Source organism: Nicotiana sylvestris, chromosome 11 (assembly GCF_000393655.2).
Source record: "Nicotiana sylvestris chromosome 11, ASM39365v2, whole genome shotgun sequence".
NCBI lineage: Eukaryota > Viridiplantae > Streptophyta > Magnoliopsida > Solanales > Solanaceae > Nicotiana > Nicotiana sylvestris.
Window position 1 is genome coordinate 53,145,333 of NC_091067.1, and position 11,532 is coordinate 53,156,864.

Consider the following 11,532-nt stretch of genomic DNA (forward strand, 5'->3'; position numbering starts at 1 on the left):
GCAATTCGAGATGCATTCTCACGACGTTGCAATTCTTTAAATAATAAATGATAAAAGCAGTTTAGGGTTAAAATTGGTACATAGGTTCAAAATGTATTAAAATCAGATAAATAAGCCAAATATGACAGTTGAGCGACCGTGCTAGAACCACAGAACTCGGGAATGCCTAACACCTTCTCTCGGGTTAACATAATTCCTTATCCAGATGTAGCTTCCGTCAAAGTATTATGGAGGAACAAAAATATGGAAGAAATGACATGGGAAGCAGAAGAGGAGATGAAGTCTAAATACCCTTACTTATTCCAGAATGAAGATAACAAGGATGCTGGTGGAAGACAGGATACATTGGAAGGTGAAACGGCTCTATGAGGTAAGCAATAATTTGAGAATACTCCTCCTTAATACAAAATGGTGATATGTAGATAATGTAAATATGCATAATGCTTTGTGTAGCCTTGTGAAGCCATATGTTGGGCTTAATTGCTTGCAAGTTTTGCTAGTGACCATTTTATAGGGGAAAATTGATCGGAAATTTCCATTGGAATCCACGATGATTTAAACTCCCCATGAACCCTTACATTCGAGGACGAATGTTCCTAAGGGGGGGAGGGTGTTACAACCCATATCCACATGTGTTAGTTCATGCCATATATTAGTTAACATAAATCCAAGAAGGAATTATCTTTTAGATGATAAGAAGTCAATCCTATTGGTCTTAAGTGATACAAGAGTGTATAAGGGTGATTAACCAGTATTAGAAGTTAAATGAATCAAGGATGTTGTAACTCGTATTTTCAGGTAATCTAGCGGTGCTTAATACACTCAAGAGGTCATTTATTAAGGTATTTTAATCATATAATATCCGTATCATAAGTCTTGAAGTCAAACGAGTTATGAAACAAAAGTCGACAAAAGTTGTCGCAACTTAGGTTCATAATTTTACTTAAACATTGGGTCAAATGTTTCTAATCTTTTCTCATAATTTACAAGGAATTACGGGGTTATCTACCAACAAAATTAAAGATCTAGGAGTCTAGTTTCCAACGCATTAAACCTTTCATCGATACGATCTTGGAGTAGAGAGATATTCGCGTTTTCGCGAGACTGCGCCAAACACTTCTCTATGGGGCCCACTAAGTCGGTTTAAGATATTTGGACCTATATAGGATGCCTCCAACCCGTTTTAAGTCATTAATTTTCACTATTTTCAGACCTTAGAACCCTAGGAACATCCTCTCAAGGTTCTCTCAAGATTCAAGACCCAAAAAGGGGCAAACAACACAAATCAAGTGTCGGGAATTCCGTGGCGCTAGTAAGTCTCTTGTTCTTCTTGTTGTTGCTCATTATTGTGTTGTTCCAGCTCGTGTGGGAGGTTGTTTTAAAGGGTTTATGTTCTTTAAATACTCCCTCATGTTCTTAATATCAATCCTAGGTGATTTCAAGCCTTCTAAAGTGATTCTAGTGCCGAAAAACACTAATTGATCGCTAGTTTCGTTTTTTTGTTGTTGTGGCAGCATTGGAGGGATATTTCATGGAAATTTAAGGTCAAATTGGAGTTGTTATTTCTGTATAAAGGTAAGGAACCTCTTACTCTATATGTATTTAAGATTATCCAAGTTGCAGCTAAGCCATTGAAGCTAGAACTTGTGAAATATATATCGAAAGGCTTGGAAGTAATGTTATTGTTTTGTGGACTGTTTTGCGTTGTTGTTGGGCTGCGTATTTTACTACTATCTTGTGGAGTTTTGGAGGAGGAAGGGTGTGGAGAAACACCATATATATGTAGGGTTATGGGCTGATAGTTATTCGTAACATTTCCAGGTTGTTTGACACGACTACGGTGGTCGTCGTATGTATGGAGTGATTAGGCTGTGTGTGGACTATTTTGGGAGGCTCAATATGTTTATTATTGATGTTGTTTGGGCTGTTTGGTGATTGTTTTGAATGGTGTGAGGTCATATATATAGGGGAGGTGCTGTCCGTTTCATCGTAAAATAGGTTGTGGTCGATACATAATAGTTATGACGCTTAAATGATAACGATAGTATCGTTTCTCTTATTGTAGACTAAGGAGTTTTGACAATTGCATAGCTTGAGATTGGGGAAGTATATACAAGGTATGTGAGGCTATCCCTTTCCTTCTTTTGCACGACTCCGATTGTACATAATGTAATGAACGAGCTTCCAAGATACTCTACTCTTAGAAGCTAGCAGTACTTACATTGTTTTCCCTCTTATGGAACGATTGATGTTAATGTTGCTTCTCTTATTCTTATGTTATCAATGTTGTTCGTACTTCCTAAATCTTATAAGGTTCATAGTGAAGAGTTAGTCCTAATAACGCGTACAGAGGATACCGACCTTACGTCACTCCGAAAGGTTTAGAATGTGATTCCATGAGTCGAGCATGCATTATATATATGTATCTATTTTACTCTACCGAGCCACACTATAGTTGGCCGGGTACGGCACCTATTGTGCAACCACTGATCAGTTGGGTTTTACCGAGCTCCACGTGGCCGGGTACGATTCTACCGAGCCTATTATGGCCGGGTACGATATGATGATAATGATGCCCACAGAGGCGAATGCTTTAAAGGTTTATGTATTTATACATATGTATCATGCATTTCATGTAAGTAGCCCTCAGAGGTACTAAGATGTTACAGGTTGTATATTCTCTATCCTTGCTTACATTACTGATCGCATTTATGGTTCCTTGCCTTACATACTCAGTACTTTATTCGTACTGACGTCCTTTTATTTGTGGACGCTGCATGTCGTGCTGCAGGTCCTGATAGACAGGTAGGTGCAGCTCCCCCACCACAGTAGACTGTCCAGTTCAGCGGTGATTGGCGAGATCCCTTCTCCGGACTTGCCTTGGTCTTGGTATGCAATTTTTGTTATAGACATTATGGGTATGTCGGGGCCCTGTTCCGGCTATGTTGCAACACTTATGTTCTTTTAGAGGCTCATAGACAGGTGTCGGCTCATGTATAGTTTGGTATGCCTTGTCGGCTAGTTTTTGTTGTATAGTCTTTCATAGTAGCGTGGTAGCTCATACCTTATACGTAGTTTCTTGATTGTCTGGTCATCCCCTGCTATGTATGTTCATGCCGTCATATTTTATTGCTGGTTGTCCATGATCTAGGTCTACCATTTATATTGATCTCGTCAGCCTTAAAAGATAATAATGAAGGTTAGATGAAATGTACGTTGGTGCTCGGCAAGTGTGGTCGGGTGCTAGTCATGGCCCTTCAGTTTGGGTCGTGACAAACTTGGTATCAGAGCAAGTCTGTCCTAGGGGTTGTCTATGAGCCGTGTCTAGTAGAGTCTTGATTATGGATGTGTAGCGCGCCACATTTATAATCAGGAGGCTACATGACATCTAGGGTTGTTACCTTCTTCCTGAATCTAGATCGTGCGTAGAGTTGAGTCGTAAGTGTTTGTCTCTAATATTCACCTTGTTTTTTTTCCAGTGATGCCTTCGACTAGGAAGCAAACGATTAGTAGACGGCTTGATACAGCAGCGGGAGAGGGTACCAGTCAGGTGCCCCAAGTCAGAGCAGGACAAAGTGAGGCTCAAAGTGAGATGCCCTCTCATACCTCATCTACTCCATCTCCTCCAGAGGATATTAGAAGGCACCCAGCGCCTCCAGTTCCTCCGTCTGGCACTCCAGACCAGGATATGCAGAGTGCTTTGCAGTTATTGACTAGCTTGGTAGCTGCTCAGGCTCAGAGGCAGAATACAGGTGCTGCTGAGAAACCAGTTAGTACAAGAGTTCGTGATTTTATTAATTTAGACCCTCCAGTGTTTACCGGATCAGACCCCAAGGAGGACCCACAGACTTTTATTGACCAGGTTCATCGTACACTTCGGGTTATGCATGTTAGTGATACAGAGGCAGTAGAGTTGGCTTCTTATCGGCTACGGGATTTAGCGGTTCTCTGGTATGATAGTTGGGAGAGATCCAGGGGTCCGAACCCTCCTCCAGCTGTGTGGAAGGAATTTTCTGAGGCCTTTCTTCGTCACTACTTGCCAGTTGAGATACGATGAGCTAGAGCTGATAAGTTCTTGAACCTTAGACAAGGTAATATGAGTGTGCGAGAGTACAATATGCAGTTTGATTCTTTGGCAAGGTATGCTCCCCATATGGTGGCCGAGATGAGTGATAGGGTGCATATGTTCGTGAATGGGTTGGGACCACATCTAATAAATGAGTGTACGACAGCCTCCTTGGTGGAGGGCATGGATATTTCCCGTATTCAAGCTTATGCCCAGACCCTAGAGGATCGTAAGCGCCAGCAGAGGGCAGTTAGGGAGCAGGATAGAGGCCAGCATAAGAGGGCGAGATTTGCAGGGTATTCTGATGACTTCAGAGGCCGCATCAGGCCACAGTTTTCGAGGAGTTCGGCGCCACCTGTAGCTAGTGCTCCTCCACAGTTTCAGAGGCCTCGATATGATCGATCCTATTCTGGTCCAGGTCAGAGTTCGCGGGCATCTGGCTCGCAACATCACAGGGATACTAGTCAGATGAGACCCCCAACACCACATTGTGATCAGTGCGGCAAGGCCCACTTTGGACTGTGTCGTCGAGGTTCTGATGCATGCTATTCGTGCGGGCAGCCTGGCCATATGATGCGGGATTGTCCTAATAGAGGAGGTGATGGTATGGCTCAGCCGACTGGATCTGTGTCTGGTTCTTCCTCATCAGTTCGACCTCCAGCACGGGGTTTTCAGCAGTCGACAGGTCGTGGTAGGGGTAGAGGTGCAGTGCCGAGTTCGAGTGGTGCTCAAAATCGAACCTATGCTCTAGTAGGTCGACAGGATCTCGAGTCGTCTCCAGATGTTGTTACAGGTATTATATCTGTGTTTTCTTATGATGTATATGCGCTGATTGATCCGGGATCTACATTATCATATGTTACACCCTTTGTGGCTAATAAGTTTGGCATTGAACCTGAATTGATAAGTAAACCCCTCGCGGTATCTACTCCGATAGGAGATTCTGTGATTGCTAGAAGGGTATATAGAGGTTGCACTGTGATGATTTGTAGTCGTCAAACCTCGGCAAATTTATTTGAGTTAGAAATGGTTGATTTTGATGTGATAATGGGAATGGACTGGTTGGCCTCATGCTATGCAAATGTTGACTGTCGTACGAAGATGGTTAGGTTCCAATTTCCGGGTGAACCCGTCATTGAATGGAAAGGGAACATTGCTACACCGAAAGGTAGGTTTATTTCCTATCTTAAGGCAAGGAAAATGATCTCAAAAGGTTACATTTATCATCTCGTTCGCGTTAGGGATGCGGAGGCGAAACCGCCTACTTTACAATCAATCCCTGTGGTCAACGAATTCCCAGATGTTTTCCCAGATGAACTCCCAGGCCTTCCTCCTGAAAGGGAGATTGAGTTTAGCATTGATGTGTTGCCTGACACTCAACCGATCTCTATTCCTCCATACAGAATGGCCCCGGCAGAGTTGCGAGAGTTGAAGGTGCAGTTGAAGGACTTGCTGGATAAGGGCTTTATTAGGCCTAGCACTTCACCTTGGGGTGCACCAGTCCTATTCGTGCGGAAGAAAGACGGGTCGTTACGGATGTGTATCGACTATCGACAGTTGAATAAGTCTACTATAAAGAACAAGTATCCACTTCCAAGAATTGATGACCTGTTTGACCAACTCCAGGGTGCCAAGTATTTCTCTAAGATTGATTTACGTTCAGGGTATCATCAGGTGAGGGTTAGGGAGAAGGATATTCCAAAGACGGCCTTCCGGACAAGATATGGGCACTTTGAGTTCTTGGTGATGTCGTTCGGGCTAACAAATGCCCCAGCAGCTTTTATGGATCTCATGAATACTATATTCAGGCCCTATCTTGATGTGTTCGTGATTGTATTCATTGATGACATTCTAGTGTATTCTCGTTCGGAGGCGGAACATGCGGGCCACTTGCGGATAGTATTACAGATGCTTCAGGATCGTAAGTTATATGCTAAGCTCTCCAAATGTGAATTCTGGCTGAACTCAGTAGCATTCCTTGGCCATGTGATATCTGATGAGGGTATTAGTGTCGACACTCAGAAGATCGATGCAGTAAAGAATTGGCCGAGACCTACAACACCATCAGAAGTCCGCAGCTTCCTAGGACTAGCAGGATATTATAGGCGGTTTGTAGAAGGATTTTCCTCTATATCATCACCATTGACTAAGTTAACACAAAAAGCTACCAAATTCCAGTGGTCTGACACTTGTGAACGTAGTTTTCAGGAGCTGAAGAATCGATTGACATCTGCACCAGTGCTCACTCTTCCTGAAGGAACAGAAGATTATGTGGTATATTGTGATGCCTCAGGTATAGGTTTGGGGTGCGTATTGATGCAGCATGGGAATGTGATTGCTTATGCATCAAGACAATTGAAGAAGCATGAAAAGAATTATCCAACCCATGATTTGGAATTGGCTGCAGTAATATATGCTTTGAAGATATGGCGGCACTACTTATACGGCGTCCATGTTGACATCTACACAGATCACAAGAGTTTACAATACATCTTCAAGCAGAAAGAGTTGAATTTGAGGCAGCGTAGGTGGCTTGAATTATTGAAAGACTACGACGTCGAGATATTGTATCATCCCGGTAAAGCCAATGTTGTGGCAGACGCTCTCAGCCGTAAATCAATGGGAAGCTTAGTACATATTGAGGCAGGTAGATGGGGGTTGATTAAAGAGCTTCATCAGCTAGCCAATATGAGAATCAGATTGTTAGACTCTGATGACGGAGGTGTTACTGTACAGAATACATCAGAATCATCTTTGGTAGCCGAGGTAAAAGCACGACAATATGAAGATCCTATCTTAGTACGATTAAGAGAAAGCATTCAACAGTGTAAAAGTATGGCTTTTGGGATCGGAAAAGATGGGGCACTGAGATACCAGAGCCGATTGTGTGTGCCTAATGTGGCAGGGTTGCGAGAGAAGATTATGAATGAGATTCATCAATCCCGATATTCCATCCATCCCGGCTCGACAAAGATGTATCATGATGTCAAGGAGCAATATTGGTGGGATAATATGAAGAAGTCTATTGCAGAATTTGTAGCCCAGTGTCCCAATTGTCAACAAGTAAAGATAGAACATCAGAAACCCGGTGGATTGCTTCAAAATATAGAGATTCCGACCTGGAAGTGGGAGGTGATTAATATGGACTTCATTATTGGATTACCTCGCTCTTATCATAAGTTTGACTCCATCTGGGTGATAATTGATCGACTTACAAAATGTGCCCATTTTCTGCCAGTGAAGACAACTTACACGGCTGAAGATTATGCGAAGTTGTATATCAAGGAGATTGTTAGGCTTCATGGTGTGCCCATATCTATTATATCAGACCGAGGAGCTCAATTTACGGCTAACTTTTGGAGGTCTTTCCAGAAGGGTTTAGGCACACAAGTAAATCTCAGCACTGCATTTCATCCGCAGACTGACGGACAGGCTGAACGTACCATTCAGACACTGGAAGATATGCTACGAGCATGTGTTCTAGATTTTAAGGGGAATTGGGATGATCATCTTCCACTCATAGAATTCGCCTATAACAATAGCTACCATTCCAGTATTAAAATGGCCCCATACGAGGCACTATACGGGAGGAGATGTAGATCACCAGTTGGATGGTTCGAAGTCGGTGAAACAGAATTATATGGGCCAGATTTGATTCACCAAGCTATTGAGAAGGTGAAAGTGATACAGGAGCGATTGAGGACGGCACAAAGCAGGCAAAAATCTTATTCTGATGTCCGACGTCGTGATCTAGAGTTTGAGGTTGGTGATTGGGTTTTCCTGAGGATCTCACCAATGAAGGGTATTATGCATTTTGGGAAGAAAGGTAAGCTGAGTCCAAGGTATATCGGGCCGTATAAAATTCTTCGACGGATTGGACAGGTTGCTTATGAGTTAGAATTGCCATCCGAATTGGAATTTGTCCACCCGGTATTCCATGTATCTATGTTGAGAAAATGTATTGGAGACCCTTCTCGAGTCGTCCCTATCAAAGATGTACAAGTTACAGAGGACCTATCATATGAAGAAGTGCCAGTGGCGATATTAGATCGGCAAGTCCGCAAGCTGAGAACAAAAGATGTAGCTTCCGTCAAAGTATTGTGGAGGAACAAAAATATGGAAGAAATGACATGGGAAGCAGAAGAGGAGATGAAGTCTAAATACCCTTACTTATTCCAGAATGAAGATAACAAGGATGCTGGTGGAAGACAGGATACATTGGAAGGTGAAACGGCTCTATGAGGTAAGCAATAATTTGAGAATACTCCTCCTTAATACAAAATGGTGATATGTAGATAATGTAAATACGCATAATGCTTTGTGTAGCCTTGTGAAGCCATATGTTGGGCTTAATTACTTGCAAGTTTTGCTAGTGACCATTTTATAGGGGAAAATTGATCGGAAATTTCCATTGGAATCCACGATGATTTAAACTCCCCATAAACCCTTACATTCGAGGACGAATGTTCCTAAGGGGGGGAGGGTGTTACAACCCATATCCACATGTGTTAGTTCATGCCATATATTAGTTAACATAAATCCAAGAAGGAATTATCTTTTAGATGATAAGAAGTCAATCCTATTGGTCTTAAGTGATACAAGAGTGTATAAGGGTGATTAACCAGTATTAGAAGTTAAACGAATCAAGGATGTTGTAACTCGTATTTTCAGGTAATCTAGCGGTGCTTAATACACTCAAGAGGTAATTTATTAAGGTATTTTAATCATATAATATCCGTATCATAAGTCTTGAAGTCAAACGAGTTATGAAACAAAAGTCGACAAAAGTTGTCGCAACTTAGGTTCATAATTTTACTTAAACATTGGGTCAAATGTTTCTAATCTTTTCTCATAATTTACAAGGAATTACGGGGTGATCTACCAACCAAATTAAATATCTAGGAGTCTAGTTTCCAACGCATTAAACCGTTCATCGATACGATCTCGGAGTAGAGAGATATTCGCGTTTTCGCGAGACTGCGCCAAGCACCTCTCTATGGGGCCCACTAAGTCGGTTTAAGATATTTGGACCTATATAGGATGCCTCCAACCCGTTTTAAGTCATTTCTTTTCACTATTTTCAGACCTTAGAACCCTAGGAACATCCTCTCAAGGTTCTCTCAAGATTCAAGACCCAAAAAAGGGGCAAACAACACAAATCAAGTGTCGGGAATTCCGTGGCGCTAGTAAGTCTCTTGTTCTTCTTGTTGTTGCTCATTTTTGTGTTGTTCCAGCTCGTGTGGGAGGTTGTTTTAAAGGGTTTATGTTCTGTAAATACTCCCTCATGTTCTTAATATCAATCCTAGGTGATTTCAAGCCTTCTAAAGTGATTCTAGTGCCGAAAAACACTAATTGATCGCTAGTTTCGCTTTTTTGTTGTTGTGGCAGCATTGGAGGGATATTTCATGGAAATTTAAGGTCAAATTGGAGTTGTTATTTCTGTATAAAGGTAAGGAACCTCTTACTCTATATGTATTTAAGATTATCCAAGTTGCAGCTAAGCCATTGAAGCTAGAACTTGTGAAATATATATCGAAAGGCTTGGAAGTAATGTTATTGTTTTGTGGACTGTTTTGCGTTGTTGTTGGGCTGCGTATTTTACTACTATCTTGTGGAGTTTTGGAGGAGGAAGGGTGTGGAGAAACACCATATATATGTAGGGTTATGGGCTGATAGTTATTCGTAACATTTCCAGGTTGTTTGACACGACTACGGTGGTCGTCGTATGTATGGAGTGATTAGGCTGTGTGTGGACTATTTTGGGAGGCTCAATATGTTTATTATTGATGTTGTTTGGGCTGTTTGGTGATTGTTTTGAATGGTGTGAGGTCATATATATAGGGGAGGTGCTGTCCGTTTCATCGTAAAATAGGTTGTGGTCGATACATAATAGTTATGACGCTTAAATGATAACGATAGTATCGTTTCTCTTATTGTAGACTAAGGAGTTTTGACAATTGCATAGCTTGAGATTGGGGCAGTATATACAAGGTATGTGAGGCTATCCCTTTCCTTCTTTTGCACGACTCCGATTGTACATAATGTAATGAATGAGCTTCCAAGATACTCTACTCTTAGAAGCTAGCAGTACTTACATTGTTTTCCCTCTTATGGAACGATTGATGTTAATGTTACTTGTCTTCGGGCAAAGAGGGGCAGTTGTAAGCACGTGATTTTTGCCCTATATGAGAATTACTCCCAAAAAATTCAAAAAATAAAATAATTTTTCTTGGTGTGCAATTTTTGTGATATTTTGTGTAACTATTTGTATGTTTGTCTATACATGTTTATTTGTTAAATTAATAAAAAAATACAAAAATAGGCATCTTTTGCATTTTTAGCATTTAATGTCCAAATGAACAATTTTATGCTTAATTATTACTTAATTGTGCGTTAATTGTTATTGGAAGTTAATTTGCGCTTTTATAACTTAATTTAGTTCTTAATAATAATTTAAGTACTTTTATAATTTAGTTTTAGAAAAATAAAAGAAGAAAAGAGAACAAAAATACAAAGAAAAATCGGATTGGGCCACTTCTTCAATTTCAAACCACAGGCCCAAATAATTGCCCAACTTTCCCCATGACCCGGTCCGTTTCAAACCGGGTCGACCCGGTCCGCTCCATTAACCCAACACCCCATCTTCATTTTTGTCCAACACAAAACAAAACCAAAAAAATAAAAAATAAAAGGTGAATTATCACTATTAATAGTTTTATTTTTTGTTTTTTTTATATATAAAAAAATCCGAAAATATTTTATTTTATTTTTTTTATTTTTATTTTTTATTTTTTTAAAAAAAACATATATAATAATTTCGGGAATGTTTTTTTTTTAAAAAAAAAAGTAAAAGAATGTAGAAAATTTAAAAAAAAAAAAAAAGTTTTAAAAAAAAAAACAAAATTTAAAAGTAAAAGAAGGTTGGAATTAAAAAATAAATATAAAGGTATCTGAAAATTTAAAAAAATTTAAAGTAATTGAAAGTAGCATTTTTAAAAGAAAAAGAAAAGATAGTGGTTTGTTTTTTAAAGAAAAGTTAAATAAAGTGAGATTCTCTTTTAAAAAAAAATAAAAAGTGAGATTTTAAATAAGATAAAGTAATTAAAGTTGGAATTTTAAAAATAAAAGTAAATAAAGGTGGGATTTCTTTTTCTAAAAAAATAAAAGCAATTTGTAAGTGGGATTTCTTTTAATTAAAAAAATAATAAAATAATAAAAAAATAAATCTGAAAATTTCGAAAATTTTGCTATAAATAGAAGAGAAAATTTAGGAAGAAGGGTGGAAAAAAAGAGAGGAAAAACTAGATAGAGAGAAGAAAAAAAAGAGGGGGCGGAGTGAGAAGTATACACCCGATATACATTCTGGATACACTGAATATACAGGGACAGAATTCATTTTGGAGAGTTTTGAAGTTGAAAAGAATAGTTACTGTTTCATTGCCTCGCTTAAGATCTGAAATAGTCAG